Below are 18,685 nucleotides of genomic sequence, written 5' to 3' on the forward strand. Positions count from 1 at the left end.
GGATTCTTGTTCTGCTCAAGTGCGATACACCTGCATGGGACCCCCGACGGGAGAGCAGATGAACCGCTCCAGTAAAGAAACTTCAGGCTGCTGGCAGCCACGCTTCGCTTGCCAAACTTTCGGGAGAATTGTGCGTGCTCTCCAGGAGGTGGGAGCATCAGCCTCCACGCCTGCCTCTTCTCCTGCACTCCACTGTGGTTCTTCGCTCACAGGCTGCTTTCCGTCCAGGTTGAGTAATGCTGCATTACCCCTTTAATAAGCTATATACAGAAAAAGACCCCAGAAAGATTTCTTTTTTCTATAGCTCAGCTTCCAATTTAGAGACATCTAACCCATTCTCACAACATGGTTACCAGGGGAATTTCACATTGCAGGATCACAGGCTAAGGGAGTACAAAAATGCCCAAAACAAATGGAAAAAAAATACCCCAAAGCTTGTCACCATTAGCTAATGGCTATGATATTTTAGGCTTAATGAACTTCGTTGGCTACTCATGCATACAATACCATAGAAAATACTTGACAACAGTGAGGTCACTGAGGGCACTTTAGGCAAAAAGTAACTACAGCCTACAACGCTTGGCCCATCTAACACAACCTGGCTGTTTGCCAGCCTTTGTCACACCAGGGAATTAAAGCTTTCTGTATAGAACTTGGAATAAATTCATCCCGGCTGCAACATCAGGGATGAATTACAACTGGATTTTGCACATATTTGGTAAGCTGGCACTCCAAAGTCTCTACTTGCATTTAACATAATGTGGATGTTTTCAATTTCCCAGGCTCTTTATTTTAAAAGGAAAAATAAAATTTTAAAAGCATTGAGGCACCTTACAGTGTGAATTTTCCTCTGGTTTCCCCCTCTTCTTTTTTTTTTAATAGATAACATCTATTTTAAAATATCCAGGCCAGAACTATGATCAGCAAACACAATTAAACACTGACTCAGACTGAGGCTTGCGCCAAATGGCAAACTGCCCCATATAAAGGTACTTTTAGTCTCTTTCTATTTATCTCTCTGCCTTGAAGTCTTCAGTATTGAAGAGCAATGAGATTTTGGGACAGCTGGGTAGCATGCTGGGAAAAAGGAGCAAAAGGACTATTTTTTTTCCTTGGCATATCCTAGCTACAAACAGGTTTCCTACAATAGAAGAAGAACAAATGAGCAACTTCAGAAGAAAATGGACAGCAAAAGTCTTATATAAGGGACTATTTATGTCTGAAAAAAATCAAACTGATGTAAAAACAGCATCTGAAATAAAAAGTGTGAGGGAAATTTAAGACAGAAAATGATTTCCCAATGTTAATACTTATCATGTCAGTCAGAGCAACTCACTTTTTGGTGGCATTTTACTGCAATATTCCAAGCTATAGAAAAACCCAAGTTTCATTATAATGATGATTGCCGATTTTTTTCTTTATAGCACTACACCTGCCAGCTGAGTGCTGGGTAAGCTCAGGTGAGGACTCCGAGCTTGTAAAACAAAATGAGTTTTTTACCAGGAGATCTTTCTCCAAGAGGTGGAGACTGCCTTGCACCTCCTGACCGTGGGCATGTGGGCAGTCTTCCCACCACTTATGTCCTTTCCTCCAGACTCCAGGCACTACTTCTGTCTTCAGCGGTTGTTGCTTGGTCTCACATGCAGCCATGGGCTGACTTGCAGGGTCAGAGGTTACCAGAGCATTACTTGCCTTGGGGAAATGGGTTTTATCACCATCGGGTCATCTGATGCTTCTTTTTTACTGTAGCCTGCATGCCTGCACGTGGGACTCCTTCTTGCCGAGCATGTTCTCACTCAAGCCCTCTCGAGTCAGGTCAACTGATGGAGACTGCTGTAAATCCACAGTTGCTTTTGGTACCATATCCTTTGCTGTCCCTGAAACCATGGCTTTTCCAAATGACCAGTATCCCGCTGCAACTGGGACCATTGCCTTTAACCGCTGAGCTTGAGCAAATACGGTGACAGCTCACGACCGCAGCCCTGCCAGTTTCAGTGCCTCTCACGGCGGTCCAAGTGCCACATTCATTACAGTCTCATAAATCCCATATGGCTCTTTTTCTAACCATATTTTCATCAATGCCTACTAGAAATGTCCCTTATTCTGTTAGGCTGAGAAGGATCCCAACAACTGGTCTCTTTCCTCCTCTGCCAGAGATATTTGGGGGTTTATGCTGAGTTTAGTCCCATTGCTATGCAGCAGTGAACAGTACTCTTGCCTTTCAGCTGTGATAATCTCCAAATAATCCAAACTATCCTGTGGTTTTATCATCTGTCTGCATACGCCCATTTCCCTCAAAGTGATTCTCTTGGCCATTACAAGCATCTGGTGGCCGAAGCTCTTCCACGTTACCCAGAGCTGCTCCAGGCAGCGTTTGGTTTGCCCATTAGTCACGCTCCCCTCTTTCCTCAGGGTCTCACCTGCCAGCCCACAATCCTACACCTCGTGTACCCCGTGGTGAAGTACAGCATGACTAGATTCAACATCTCTCAAACTTCAGGGACAAAAAGCTTTTTAAAGTTCCTAAACTGCAGGTGACACTACATCCAGACGGTTTCCCAGAGCCTCTGTCAAACTCCAAGATCCTTTTACCGAGCTCCGCATACACTATCCTCGCCTCCCCAGCTGTAAACGCATTTTTTGGGAATCTGTCATGCTCTTAAGACTTTGCCAGTCTCCAGACTGGCAGATGCCGATGCTCACAGATTAGCACAAAAAGAGCAGAGACCTGGAGGCTGGAAGGTAGTTCTTGGGTTTCATCCTAACGTGCCGTGTACCTCTAATTGGGAAAATACGTCACAAGGATACTGGGAAAATGCACTCTTCCTCGCATAGCATATGCTACTTCAATAAAATAAATAGATAACAGCCCCCGTGTTGCATACCAACGACGCACAGTATACGAACGTGACTCAGGGAGCCAAATGTTTAAAGCAAATATGCCAGTAAAGGAGAACATCAATATGAGCTGAAGGGAAGCTGCTGGCTGGATGATAAAACCAGGCACGGCCCTTTTCTTCAAACTCAGCGTAGCCCTTGAATGTTACAGTGAACTCTCGCCTTCACACGATGAAATCCTGAGCCTGGGTGGGCAAGGAGGGGGGGAAGGGAGCGGGAGGAACCGCAGTGCCTCCGAGTACTGCTAAAGTATAAAGACATTAAAGGGCCATCAGCAGCTCACCAGCAGAACCCTGCATTTATTACAGCATAGCAAATTTTCAGAGATGAGCTCCTTTCATTTAGGTCTGCAGCTGCTTCTGACATCTCCCAGCTGAAAAGGGCTAAGCATTCTCACAATATTAAAAACTCAGCTTCTTTTCCTCTTGAAACTGCAGAGAGGAAGAGCAATAAAAAAATGAAATAAAATAAACAGTCTGCTGTATGCTGCCTGTTTACTCCCAGGCATAGGAGGACTGCATCAAATTTAACACGATGGAAAAACTGGAGTCAAAAGATTTGTTTCCAGAATCCCTGCTCTCGCCAAGAGTATGTAAGCCTTATAAAATTGAATATGTGACTCTGATCTTTACGGTAATGCTGTGAGTCATCTGCTAATGGTCAGTCTCCCCCGGTTGGAACTCATTATGGGGCAAGACTCATTATAAATAAATCCTTTTATCAGAAGAATTTAAATTCCCACGGCTTGTTCCAGGTGCCTAAACAGCCAGGGTCTAATTAACTAATGATGCTGGCCAAACTACAAAAACAATTTGTTTACCAGATGATGATACCATACATATATGCAACATCCTCTGGCAGCAAACTGGGCAGTATATGTACAAAATCATGGCTTTAAAAGCTCATTTTCCATAGGCACGGGTCAGAGATGACACAGGCACCGCATTTGTTATACAGCCAGCTAGTAAATGAGACTGCACTGCACCAGCAACCTATAAGTAGACACAACGTATATATTAATGGGTCAAAAGATGACTCGTGTCTCTATAGCATGTCACTCCGCTTTCACTGATGGGGGTTTGCTGTTTGGCTCTGCAAGCGCCTCATTCATCAACACTTGTTGCGTTTACAATCTTAATGCCACAGAAAGAAGAAACTGAAGAAAACAACAGCATTTTATCACACAGAAACATTAATATCTCTCGACTGGAAACAAATTGCCCAAGGGGTCTGCCTGATGCCTCCAAGCAGAGGAATGCTTTGAATGAAACTAGGCAAGGCATGTGTCTAAAGAAATGTTTGATGCTGGATTACATGGTCTAACAGAATAATGCCACGCAAATTACAATAGAGAGCCTGCTTCTTTTTCTTTTATAAATCCAAATGAATGGTATCTAAATAGATGCCTATAGAAAAGGTTAAGCTAAGTAGAAAACACTTACAGTCATAATGTAAAAAAGAAACTCTGTGATCTACAAGCAATGTTAAGATGTGCTAGTCAACACCAAGTAACAGCTGCTCTTAAGGTTTAAAAAAAGAATCGATTAAAATAAGTATTTCAGCTATTGCAAAAAAGACCAAATGAAAGACGAAAACCAGCACTGTGTGCTATTGACATACCAGAGTAGAATACAGAGAATAAATTCAGAACTGAAAAGCCAGTAAAATAGGACGTTAAGTGAATTTTTAGAATTCTGTGCCTTGAGAAAGTCAAGAGCATTTTTGTTGCCAGTTCAGAATGAAAACAACACTTCAGCTTTTTTCTCTGAAATAAATATGGAGCTTTTTTTCCCCAAATCTGGTACCTGTGTTAACAAAAGCGAAAAGACCAGAATGAACCTGAAGAACCACATCACTGTCTGTCTTCTCTCTCAGACCTAGTGGAGGCAGAGTGGGAAAACGCCAAATGTTATGGTCCCTGCTTCACCTGACATGTGCCTGGGGACAGTGAGGGGACAGGGTGAAGGCTGGGAGAAAGAGATAAGGATGAATAACAGGTTATGGAAACCACGGCAGTCGCACTCCCTTTTACAAACCTGTTGTCCTCTGCTCTGGCAATGCACTCACTGTAAGGAGGTTTGCGGATGAAGAGAAAGAACATCTTAGCCTTTGACATTACCCTCTCCTTCAGCACGAAAACCGCATGGCGTGTAGGTACCAGGTGGGGCAGATCCTGACATCTGCGTCTTAAAAGCCACCTCCTTCTGGAGGCCAACTCAAAATGCATTTTATATATATACACGCACGCAAGGGTTAGGAGGGAGGTATGACAAGAAGAGAAACGTGCCGTAATATTCCTTGCCCAGCTCTCACCAAAAGAAACAGACTCCCGATTCAAAGAGGTGGATGCACAGACACATCCCTCTAAAGCTACATTGCAGATACAAGTGTTTTTGCAGAGAAGCAACAGAAGGCTTGGTTATTCTGGGCCATCTTCATATACTGCTGTTGAGGAGTAGTTTACATTTTTTGAAGAAATGCAAGACCTTTTTAATTTATTTTTTTTAATGAAACTGTCGAACTTTGTAACTGCAGCTTCTCCTTCCCTCTCCTCCTTAGCTGATTAAAAGAGAAAATCAGAGAAAAAAACCTAAACTTCTTTCCAGAATAAAATGAACTTTTTTTCATGGGTTTGTGAAAAACCTACACTGCTTACTTTTGATTTTTATTTCCCAGCCCCTAGAAGAGGAAGCTTACATTCACCCATCTTTGCTGATATCTTAGGCCCCGGAATGACAGAAAAACATTAGTGGTTAATTAATCTGGCTTTCTTGTTTGTTTAAAACTCTTCATTACTGGCATATTATTCAATGTCTGAAATGTTAAAACCAGAATAAAACATAGGTTTTCTTGTTAAAACAACGAATATATGAATTTTTATTGCCAAAGTCTTTGGCCACTTAACTGTAGCACATTCGCAGCTGCCATTTTTCCTCTCCTACCACATACTGATTTTCAGTATCATTTATCATGTCAAACAACTATCCTTAATATTTATGAATTATCTGACTGAAACAACAGTTTTTCATGATATGCACTTTCTGTTTTAACAGCAGAACTCCTACTGCTATAGATAATGTCTATGTGCTGAGAAGAGCTGGCTGAAAGTACTCAATGAAGCATTTTTTGAGACGATTTGGCATTGGTTTTAGGTCACTTACAGTGAACATGCCGCATCATTTAAAATGTCTCACTGAAATTCACTTTTAATTACAAAGGGTCATTTTTCAAATCAAAAGGACTTTTCATTTCAAAATAGATGCTAATGGACAGCAAAAAGAAATCTTCCTGGAGTAGAATGAAAACAAGAAGAATCCCTGACTTGACCTCACGCAGGTTTTTTCCCCTCTAGCTTTTGTAGATTTTTGGTCCACAAAATTTTTCAAGTTATGCAATGTTTGTAAAAAATTATAGCGGAAACATTTGAATTATAAATATCAACATTGCCTTAATTAATTTACAATTCTTATACATGTGAAACCAGTTCCCCTGCCTGCTCCACGGACCAGCACAGCCACCCTCTCCCAAGCAGAAGAGGATCTGCTTGGACATTTGGAAACGTCTTGCTTGTTTGCACCACCAAAAAGAATCAAAGCTCCAGTACTCCTACTTCTTTTTTCATTGCAGGGGCAGATCAAAAACATTCAGATTTCCTAAACAGATGGCATCGTTTTAAATTGTGACCGCATCGTTTGCGTGCGTCCCATATACTGTACAGATTATTCCACACAAGCGCTTGCTGGTGGTGGACCCAGCGGCACATTGTGCCTTTGTTCTGCTCCTTGGCACTTCCATAAACATCTCCCCTTCGGAGCAGCGCGGGCTTTCTGTTGCATCTATGGCAGTGGCATGTGTGAAGCCCTGCCGTGTTTTACTGGTATAAATATGAAGGAAAGGCAAAGCAAATAGAATAATAAATATGGACATGCTCTCCCCCTGTTGCTATTGCTACGGTACTATTTATTTTAAGCTAGGAGCACTTGCTAGAAAGGTGATCTGAGGGGTGGGGGTGTTTAAAATGATGAATTTTTAGGTTTTTTAAAGCATTGCTTACACCCGGATCTGTTCTGCCAGGTTTGCCAAGCAGATGTGTTCGCACCATGGGATCCCTGCCCACCCCCTGGACCACCCGGCTGAAATTCACATCAAGGCACCACCGCAAACCAGGTCCTCCACAATGTCTGAGTGGGCACAGCCTCCAGTAGCTAAACTGAAAGGATGTAGTTGGTCCAAAATAATACTCTTGGTGTGTATTTTTTGAGCTCTAAATGTGACTTAGGCTAATTGCAAATAGCAGCTTTGCTTCAATTGCGATCTGCTTTTCCTTTCCTGAACACTCATGCAAGTTAAGTATATTGTGGGGACCCTGTCCACTTCGCATGTGTCTCTGAATGAGCAAAGGAACTTGCCTGTAGGTAGGAGGTTGTCCTGCTTCCTCAGAAATGGCCTCTCTCTGCTTGTGGGGTGACAGTCATCAGGCAACAAGGACAACATTGCATCTTGAGGAACCAAATTTATCTACCTATTTTATAACCCACTGACACAAAATGAAGAATAAATGCCTTATAAACCCCAAAACTTCTTGGATCAGTATATTTCAAGCAGAAAACACATGGCAGAAATTGTCAGATACATTGTTTGAGTAGTTCAGCCAGCCCCTTTCCCTGGCTACATAGCTCTTTTTGAAGGCAAATGCTTAGATTAAGTTATTGAGGGTAGATTACCATCAACTTTATCAACTGTGTCTGAATCATATGATCACCTCCACAGTACTAAACTCAGGGCACACAAATCAATGGAGGTAGGCTGCTTTACACCAGCAGAGAAGTTTTCCTATGCTTGCACCAATAATAGCGACAAAAAAAGCTTAAGTGGGTTTACTCATGGGTGAGGGAATGGGGGTGGAAACACTTTCTCGGTAAATCCAAAATCCTGGCCAAGGATCCAGAAGGGGATTATTATTACAGTATCCCTCTTACAAGCTGAGCTGAGCTGAGCTTGTTAGAAAGGTGTTAAACTTTCCTCTGCCAAGAGCACTTTGCAATAATCAGTTTATGAAAAATTCAATTTGGCAGCAAACTCTTGGCAGTCTCAAATCAACTGTACCTATTATACCCCAGTCACAAGTGGATGGGCAAAGGTGGCTCAGTGCATCAGACTCTCCTCCCCCTCCTCCACGGCCTTGAAATTTGCTCAGCGATGCTGGAGGAGGGAAAAAACAGTGTTGTATAACTAGTCTCCAAAACCCAGAGAGCCATTAAGGACAAGAAGGAATAAAAAAGAAGTCAGAAACAAAAGACAGCCAGCTGCAAAGCTTCTGGCAGGAGCTTCCAGGTAGAAAGCCCATTTGCACAGGCTTCCCAGGGCAAAGGAAAGAGCCTGTGCCCTGTCACGACAAAATATTCACCCCGACTGGGAAAAATGTAAATGATGCTGAAGTGATAATGAGCACTCAAGTGAATTTCTTCCTGAAATGAGTCACAGCTGCTGTCAAAGCTCCATCAATTTGATTGCTGTAGCAGGGCGAGGAGAAAGCTCTCAGGAATGCTACCTGAAAGCCTTTGCCATGGAAATGGAGTCCCACCAAGCCCAGGCAGGGGCCCAGTGGCACAGGGCAGCGTGAACATCTTTCCCCATCCAGCTGGGAACGGGGCTTCCACCTGCCTCCTCTGGGGAGAAGCAGCGGTCCCTCTGCACACACAAACTATTGCGGTATGGTGCATTGCTCTTTGTCGTGTTAGTAGCTTCACGACTGTTTTTCCACTAGAAGGCATTACTGGGACCAGGGAGAGTAGGCTGGAGAGGAGACAGATGGTATTTTCTCTCTAATTTTGGTGTTTGAGAACAGAATTTGCACAGTTTGTTCCTCAGTCAACCCTTACTTTCAGGATAAAAAACTGTTACCTGCCAGAACACGAATGGTTTTGAAACATGCAATCAAAAAAAAAGAATTTTTTTTTTTAAAAAGCGTGCAGAGGGGGAGCTTTCATCTTAAAGAGCTACCACATTTGCATTCCTGAGGTCTGATGCTATGGTTATTAATCAGATGCTTTGCAGATATTAAAGACTCTCTCTCACTAATATCAAATGCGAACGTCCTTTCTTCCTCAAGATTTCCCAACAGATCTTTAAAGTCTTGGAGTTCCTTTCATTCTTAATACACACCGTGATTATCTTGTATCTGCAGAGGTCTTCTTTACACCTAGAGTTTAATAGCAGATCTCCAGCAGATCTCCTTTTAGCTAGGGCTCCATTTCAGGTAACTGCTATTCTAAAACCTAATTTGCCTATTTATATTAATACGTGCCCTCAGAAGAACAGAATTTGGAAGCTCAGCCTGACATCTGCTGTGCCCATGCTCTGCTAACTTACATGGCATTATTCTGTCACAGGAATCTGCAGCCTAAGTAAAAGTCCCAGCTGCAATTAAGTGAAATCTCCTGCTCCATTTGACGTGGCCAAATGACTTTATGTTGCTTGTTCCCATCTTCCTGGCTGTACTGAGAGATGGGCAAGGAGCAGATGACAGTTGTAAGGTGCACGGGCAACCCTTGTGCAGAATGAGACTCCTCTCCATTCCTTCCTCGGTAGGGCAAGCTGATTGCCACATACAGGAGCCTTTTCAGGGATGAACGCTGCAAAGACAGCAGGAAGTAGAGTGCTGTCAAAGTGACAGGACAACGAATTCCCCTAAGACCTGAGAAAAACCATGGACAAACCTTTGGAAATGGCGGGCGAGAAGGTAAAAGTTATTTTACATATGCAAAACCCAGGCTCCGGGCAAATCATGTTTGCTCAAGGAGCACCCAATGCCGCAGCTGTGCTGATGCAGGAACCCCAGCCTGCTTGGGCCATGTTCCCCTGACTCTCCCTCACAAGCACACACAGACACTCATTCATGTACATCATCTTAATTAAAAGTCTCTAAAATCCAGATTCAAAGCATTCCCCCTTTTCCCACCTCGCTTCCACCAACCGCCACTCGCTCTGCTGAAGGTGTAAATAGGTCAGGTGTTTCCATGGCCACAGTGAACCAAATAAGCAGTTGGGGTTCAGCGAGCAATGTGGGTTTTTTAATTGTTCCAGTGCCAGGTAGCACGAGGTGTGCGGCACCACGCTGACAGTACCTAACTATCTCCTCTTGCTCGTTGGCAATGTGATGGCTGGCACTGGCCCCTTCCCCCCCTCAAAACCGTTATCTCCTGAGAGCTTCAACAGGCAGCTCCCCTCATGGGGTAGCGCTGATGAAAAGTACGTTTCACACAGAAAATGTCTCTTTGCATCACCACTGCAAGTACTAATTGCCGGTTCCAGTGCAGCATTGAACCTATTCACACAAGGTGTAATTAAGTTGTGACTCACTGCCACAGGATGCTGCAGAGGCCAAAAAGTATAAAATAAGCCTACAAGGGGACTAGACAAATTCATGAGGGACGTGTCTAACAAACAGGATGGTTGGGATGCCACACCATTCAGGAAGCCCCTCCTAAACCTTTCAATGCCTGAAGGTGAGGAGCTGTAGAAGGGAGAGGAGTTTTTGGTACTTATGCTCTGTTTCTTTTCCAGAATCCTTGCTCTACCCCAGGATCCCAAGCTAGACGAACATGTATTCTCCCACCTCCTCACTCTGCATAATAAACAGAAAAATTGTGATGAACTGGGGAGCTGATGGCTGCGAATCTGAGCCGTGCAGAGATGCCTCTGACCTTAGTTAATGATCTGGAGGGGACACCGGACACCAATGGGATCAGCCCTGTGCTGTATTTGACCATTTGTCACAAGGCATTTTCTGATTTCTAATTTTTTCTGTGTGGTGAATCATCTGGCTGCTATGGCACAGATCAGTTTTCACTCAGTGAAAAGCACCAGATCTTTCACACATCACAGGCTGAGTTATTTGTCAGTAAAATTGCTCATTTAAGACTGGTTTGTCTCCCTTTCCAGGGGCCAGATACGAGGACGTCTACTCTGGCTAGTGTTGCTCATGAAAGCTCTGGCTGGAAGATTTTGTCCCATAACCTGCCACCCAAAACCATCCCCATCTCAGCTGTGATGTTCACTGAAGCCTCCTCCCAGTGCAGAAGAAGGTTTTACGAGGAGGAGTCAGACCAAGACTTTAAGCAGGCTGCCTCGGTGACCACCCTGCCTGGGGAAGCAGGAGCCCTCCCCGTTTCCCCATCCTGTAAAACAGACTTACCAATATCTTCTGCAAATTGTCAAGCGTACGGACCCCCTGATATAAATACTGCTACAAAAGTAAATATAGTAGTAGAAATATTAATAATCCAAATATGCTATATGTTCCTGAGATTTCAGTTCAGGCTCTAACAGCATATGGTTGAAATATTGCAGTTTCTCGGGTCCCTTGTTTATCCCCCAGGCTAGCAAAGGAGAAGGAGGGTCCACACCAAGAGCTCCTCTCTCCTGTAACCAAACACAGCTCAAACCTCCACAGAGGGAGCCTGAGCAGCTTTCCTGACAGATGTTTTCTAGTATAAGCTTACTTAGATACATCCTTCCCTAAAAAGTATCTTGGCTACGCTTTCCACCTTTTGGCAGTCTGGCTTACCGAAGGACATGGGGACTGTGATTGTATTGCCCAGGCCACACTGAAGTCAATGATGCTCTTCACGTCTGTTCACTCATCTCAGCAAGATGGGGCCCGAAACTCTTGGCGTTGTCTCCTGCCCACACCACCATCACAAATAACTGGTGCCAACCAAAGTGACAGCTCTTACTCTTGCCCCTCCATGCGTCATCTTCTCGCACAACCAATGGTGTTGTTGAGGGCTTGACAAACAGTTGGGAAGGTAATAACCAGCTCAGCTCCCTGCCCTTCTCCAACTTATTGGCTTGACACTGCTCTTACACTCCTGGTGTCTAAAAAAGTGTGAAAAGGGAAAGGATTTTAATTTCAAGGCAAAATTCCTCAAACTTAATTGTTATGTGGGACTTTGTATTTGGCCTCCAGTCTCTCTCAGAAACCTGATAAACATACATTCCCAGTTTGAAAATATTGATTTTTTCCTACTCAGTATTTTTTTTCTTAAGTGAAATGAGAATCAGTGGAGATTTTCTTGTTTAACAGCATAAGATCTGGCATAATATACAAGTATCACCTTATCATGACAAAAAAAGCTTTACTTATTCATTGGCATTAGCAATATCCACGCAGCCCTGGGAATAGCGTGTTGTTGTTTCAGCTCACTACTGCACTGTCAGCAAAAGGAGAGCAGTAGGGCTGAAATTCAACCCCCAGATACATGTGCGCTGCTTGGAGCCTGCAATGGGGAGCAGAGTTATGGGTGGCTGTAAAAATGTTCTCGGAAAGTCAAAGAGGACATAGCATGGGTGGCAGCAGATCTGGTGCTCCCCTCTAACTTTTTCTCTGATCTTCAAGAGCCCTCATCTGTAAAGTGGTTATAACCATATTCACAACCACTCTGTAAAGCATATAAAATTTACAAATAAAAAGTACAGTAGCAAACCAGATAAAACCTCTGCTATTAGTTAGCTGTCTTCTAGGGAAACTTTCTTTATATCTCAAACAGATTCTTACAATTAAGATAAATATGATGTTAGAACCAATATGTGCTGTATATAATTATCTAGTCTCCCCTACGTACTTCCTCCACCCCTATTTTTCTCCTATGTAAAACCAGGTAGTCTAGCTTACCAACTAGCTTTAGCCCTGTTAGGATTATCAGTAACAGAACAATTATTTGATCATTAAAAATACAGGGTTTAGGGAACAATGGATTAATCAGGAGGGAATGTAATGCAATACTATGGAAACTATATTGCAGGATTTAATATTGTACACTCCAGCGGTCGGAAAGTCCTGCATTATAATCTTGCAATGCCAATGCTGTACTGAACAGCAAGTAATCCTAAAATCCAGTTAGCTTTGGCTTAGTGCGCTGCAGAAGCCCAGGAAATAGCAAGAATCTATCCTGTCACATTGAGCTACCATAGTTATGGGACATGTTCAGGAAAAAATGCTTTGTTTCCTTTGCAGACCTCACTTTCCAAATGCTGGTACTCAGTAGGTCTACATAGCAACTGTTGGGCCATTACCTAATATTGTAAGTCAAATCATAGGTCACTACATGCCTATTCCAAAATAGTCCTCCCTCCCTGCCAAGTCTTAAGTCCCAGAAACCCTTATCATGGATGAGAAAAGGGGAGATACACAACCAGGTGCACAAGAAGGCATTGAAATGACAAAGCTTCTATAATTACAAATGTATGAAAACACACATACTATGCCATTTAAGTTCAATGCTGATTTTACAAACAGTAACTCTCTTGGACAGACCTTGTAGTCCCACTGTAGATAAATGCTCTTCTGGCCCCTCCCTTACTCACTAACACCACCCATCCTAACCACCAGCGACCCACAAAAGCTCACCGTTTTAGCAGTGTGATCTTTGGAAACTAAAGCTCTACTGTGTAAGGGGGAACTGAGGTGGAGGGGGGCTTGTTTTCCTGCAGGATAGTTATCCTTTAAACATGGACAGCAGGATAGCTGTCATTACATGCAGCGGGATTCTTGAGGGGGGGAAAAGCCACCAAAAGAAACCCCACAGAAAGTATTCTGAAATGCATTGTACAAGACCTTACACATTGAGACTAGGCAGATAATTTTAGAAAACTCATTCCCTGGCTGCTCACTAACCCTCAGACACATACTGGGGAAAAGAAAAAAAAAAAAATCAGTATGAAATTTCTTCTGCATTTCTTAGGTGTTTATAAGGAAAATAAAAAGGAGAGGACATTGTTTCACTGATTTCAGGGGGTTGTGGGTAAGACTTCTGAAGCTACCTCAAAATGTTAAAAATATAGCCAGTGTATTCTCCCCACTCCTTTTTTTTTAAAAAAAATCCAAGAGATGCTAACCTGTTTCTTGAACAATCTCTTCTAGATTGCTAAATCAATTAATAGATTTCTTAATCAAAGTCTTTATTAGTTTTGTAATGCTGCATCCAGTAACATTATCTACCCAGCAAAAACTAGCATGGAAAGCTTACCTAATTGACCACTGCAGCAGCAGCAATGGAGGTCTGTTTTCTGGTATTCAACTACAAATGAGCAAGAGAGGAAAAGTCATACAAAAATGGGGGGAAAAAACAAAGTAAAATACTATAGAAAATTATAAACAGGAACACTTGAAAACTCTAGGGCAGAAGTTGAGTCTGTGACCTTCTATGTATTACCATGTATCACATATAATGAGTCAATGCCTGGGGCAAACTGTCTGATTGTCCCCATCTTCGCGGCAGCGCTGATAACAAATGCAAGAAAAGACGGTGTTTTAACCATGGATACAGCGGTGGGGCCTCAGCTCCAGACAGTGACATTAGACAAGCCGCAAGGGAAGTTGTTTTGTAACCTTAGCTGTGACAACTGAGAACCTACAGCTGCAGCAGTACTTGACTTGGATCTGGATCAGCCTTAGATTATACGGACTGTATGCAGCAAACAGTTTTATTCATGCCTGGCTATTACAAGTCCCTACCTCCCTACCTTTTTCCCTTAAAGAAAGAAAATCAGGAAGTATTTTTGCTCCAGCACTGCCTGGAGGATCTACAGCAACACAATCTTATTTATTACCCGTCACTTCTACACAAACATTTCCTACTGTGTCAGACCAACCATTTATTACATCATTTCCCTCTGAGGTCTCAACATCATCCATCACCGGTAGTCACCTACCCTGCTCCTGCTCCGGGCCTTTGCACTGCTCAGGGATCCGCCAGTGCAGACGCCAAGGGCCTGGGCTGCTGCTATTTTCCATTTTGTCACTCTTCCATTACCACTTGGCCTGCCTGGAGCTGCCAACGTGTTGCTAAGGGTTCAGTGGGGCACCCTGTTTATGAGCCTTCCCTACCACCATCCCCTTAGTATAGGAGATGTCAACCTGTTTTGTGAATGCCTCACCTCCTTCCTTTAAGAAGAAATGGATGGAGGTTTCCTTCCCTGTGAATAATTGTGCTGCCTTCCTGCTCTCCCCTCCACACATGCATATGAACACCTTTAGCCTGAAGACTGGGATACATAGATTTACCTAACCTTTCTTAACCACTGCAGGGAAGAGGTGGGAGTGTAGGCAAAAGTGCAGTTGCCATCGTAGCAGCAAGGGAGAGATGGCTGAACTTACCAGGAAAATAACAAGGGAAACCCAGCATTAGATAGATCTAAGACAGATCTAGATTCAAGACAAAGACATCTAAATGTAATCTCTTACAGTGAGAACATGTTAACATTACCCTAGTTTGCCAGTGAAGCTTGACACTAACAAGTGAGACGAGAACAGGAGGCACCTAGACAGCAACAGGCTCAGCTCCGTGTGGGTATGTCCTCCTCAGACCTCCCACAAAGGATGGATCACATAGTCCACTTAAGTACCTCTATAGTCTCCAGTAAGATTATTCATGCATTCTTTCTCCGTGTTTCCAGTAATTTCCCCTCCCCCTTTGGTTTTCAGAAGGAGAGAGTTTGTAGACAACACGCAACTGTAGCTGTAAACAAACTTGTCTGGAAATTGCCTTTGCTCTAGGGAGCATCCAGTAGAAAATCTGTCCCAGTCTTCTCTTCCCAGTCACTCTGCCAAACAGCCTCTCTCCCTCACTCTTTGTCTCTAGACCTTGGTGAGGAGGGCACAGGCCATCATCGGATTTTCTGTGCCGGAAAGGGAAAGAAGCGTTCCTTTACAAATTCACAGAAGTGCAGGATTGTCAACATATGACCGAGGGATACCTTGCTTGATGCTTGGTTATCACGAGCTTCACCAGCAGTGGTGTCAGGATCCTAACAGGGCTGATTTTATGAGTAGCTAGCCCATGCTTTTGTATCTTACAGAAATCATATTCTCAAATACATACATGTATATATACTCCTAGGGCATAGGAAAAGGCAGATGTTTGTAACGGTTGAAGAAGCAAAAGGGATCATCTTCCTCACTAGCTAGATGTGTGCATCATTAGAGGATATTCTTCTATTTCCTTAACACCAAATTAAAATAGCTGACCAGGTAATGTGTTTACAGTAACAGCAGGGATTCCCATACTGCTTAGAAATGTAACTGGATTTTCTCATAATATGTTGCAGCAACATTACAAGCTAAATGCCCAAGAAATGACTAGAATGATGGGAGGGTAAGTTCTGAGTATGATGTACTGCATAATGTAATACAGGAGCCCATAAACCCATAATGTCAGTTTCCTATGAAACCAATACATAATTTTAATAAAAAAAAAAAATAATAATTGTGCAGATACAGCAATGACTGCATGACCTGCTTGGTTATGAAAGCTCAATTGTAAAACTTATTTGGATATGCCCTCTAATTTCTATCCAAGATCAGTGATTTGTGTACAAAGCAGGAGAAAAATTTTATTCTTCTCAAACTTTTGTAACTCTGAGCATTTTCTCATAACAATTAAAAAAATACATAAAACTTGTTATTAAAGTGCTGTCTTGTCCCCAGCACCGCTGGAGATCCACATGCTCATTTATGCTTTCCTACCTGGATCTTCCTACAAGATCCTTTGAAAGGTGACAGATCTGGCTCTCCAGGGCCACTGCACCTCTCCTGAGGGACTCCTTGCTGCCGAGTTTAGTGGCAGTGAAATCCACTTTCACCTTATATTTAAAAACCGGCATCAAATTTGCAAATGGCTTCTCTGTGAGCTGCTTAGAGAGGCACTTACAAAGTCACAAATAAATGACTTTCAAAGGGAGATGGCCATATATTTCCCCCGTGCCTTGGCACGTCTCCCTTCAGCAAAACACCAGTCCTTGGTGCTGGCCCAGCCCCACGTGGAGCTCCTGCTCAGGCATGGCTGAAGCGCTTGTTTGAGGTGCAGCAAATTCTGCTTCATGTGTTAAAATAAGATGAATAGAAACCGGGGTGGGTGGGTGGTGGGAAGCAGAGAGGGAGCTGGAGAAAGGTCTGGCTGGAAGCGTGAGTCAGGGCATTACAAGATGGATGGGATTATCATAGTTTACATAGCGTCCTCACTGCCAAACAGCCACGTCAAGTCCCCAGCGCTGTGCTGGCTGCGGAGAGGTCACGAGCAGCAGGACAGTAATAGTGTTACAGTAGGACAGTGTCCTCAGTCAGACATACCGGCCCAGGAAGGATCTCACAACCACCCAAGATGTTACAGTTCCTGCAGCAAAGAGCCTCCAGTGAGCTTTGAGGCACAACCCCACATGCAATGGTCATGCGTAGCACAGAGAAAAGGCGTTTTCTCTCTTTCTTGTTAAGACCATGTTCAAATTTTAATAGCCTCAACCAAAAACCTCGCCTGGAAGAAACAGACCTAGACTGTGCCTAGAGACACCTGACACTTGTGACCTTTCTCATCAGTTCTGTATTGTATTTATTTGGCCCGGAGACTGCTTATTTATTCCACAACTCCCAAAAAATTGTTTCACTGCTACCTGTAGACGGAAATAGTGAGGACAGTGTTGATCCAAAGCCTACCACAGTCCAGGGAGAGATTCCTACTGATTTCAGTGTCTTTTGCATCAATCTAACTCTCCAGGAGCACTGCTGGGGCTGACCTGCCCTATTCAGAGCAGAAATGGCTGAATTTCAGAGAAGAGTGTCTTTTTTTATTTTTGCTTTTTTTTCCCCTCAATTTAGAAGCAGCAGCAGTATCTGGCTTCCAGCACACAGCAGACAGAACCTGCTTGACTCCCTGAGCAAACCTGCCTCACTGCGTCCATGAGCATGCACATAGGCACTGCACGGCGCACATGTGCGTCGTTCAGAAGTCACACTGCAGCACACACATCTCTTCTGATCTGCCTGACGGCCCTGCCTCTCCTCACACAGTCAGTGGAGAGGGGGTCACATAAAGGGAACAGGACACTAGAAATGATCCTGTGAAGTTTTACAAGCCTTTCGGCTCCCCCTTCCTCTCTCCAGCCTTCACGATAAGTAAACACCACCTAGACATTTTGTTGTTCTTAACAAAAGAAGCTATTATGGTTAAGAAAAAAGAAAGAAAAAAGAAAGAAAAAAGATGGGAGACCTTACAATATTACCCCAGAGCAGACAGATTAGATACTTTCAGAGCAGAGCAATAGCACTTCTTCCCCTCCCCACAACTGCAGTCAGCACATTTGATTTCCTTTTCTATATCTCTCCCATGTTTATTATTAAGACACATCATCACCACCTAATCACCACTGGAATTGAAAGTAACTTTGCACAGGAGCATTCTAAAATTAGAGAACGCTGATTAAAATTAATGCAAACCCTAAGTGCTGTGCTGTAAAGAAACTATGGCCAACAGATAAGCAAATGCAACCCTTATCTGCTAATTCCACAGTGCTGATAGCTGATTTTCGGGGGGGGGGAGGCATCTTTCCCTTCTCTAAGAGCAGCGCCACAAACCTGCCAGCCCAGAGCTCTGCTGAGACCTTCTCCTTACCCCGTCCACACAGCGGGAGTAGTCCCATCCAGAAGTCTCCCAGTTTTCTGCTCCAGAGAAGTCACGCTTTGCTTCTCCCCGCAGCAGCCTCCCTGGGCACCCACCGCCCTGCTCCACGTCCCACGGACAGCTGGGGCCAGCCTAGGGGGCCGGGGCATCGCAGTGACAGGACACAGCCCGTCCTGATATAATGGGAAGGCCAATGCCAGCGCCAGCATCGGTCCGGGCGAGATTCCAGCCTGGCGGCCCTCTCACACCTGTCGCAGGGCACCAACCGGGACAATCAGCTGCGCGGCTAATATTAACCACCCGCGCCGCCGGCACCGGGGAAGCGCAGTGGG

The 18,685-nt window shown here is 43.8% G+C and overlaps 1 protein-coding gene across 2 annotated transcripts in view; it reads right to left on the bottom strand.

Annotated features, from left to right (window-relative positions):
- Nucleotides 1–18,475, bottom strand: part of ARPP21 (cAMP regulated phosphoprotein 21) — a 204,821-nt gene extending 186,346 nt beyond the window's left edge. For both annotated transcript variants that reach the window (XM_030009080.2, XM_030009074.2), the window contains exon 1: nt 18,345–18,475. The gene's annotated coding sequence lies outside the window, so the exon portion shown is untranslated. The remainder of the gene's footprint in view (nt 1–18,344) is intronic.
- Between the last annotated feature and the right edge of the window lie 210 nt (nt 18,476–18,685).

The sequence above is a fragment of the Aquila chrysaetos genome, chromosome 3, assembly GCF_900496995.4.
Source record: "Aquila chrysaetos chrysaetos chromosome 3, bAquChr1.4, whole genome shotgun sequence".
Classification (NCBI taxonomy): Eukaryota; Metazoa; Chordata; class Aves; order Accipitriformes; family Accipitridae; genus Aquila; species Aquila chrysaetos.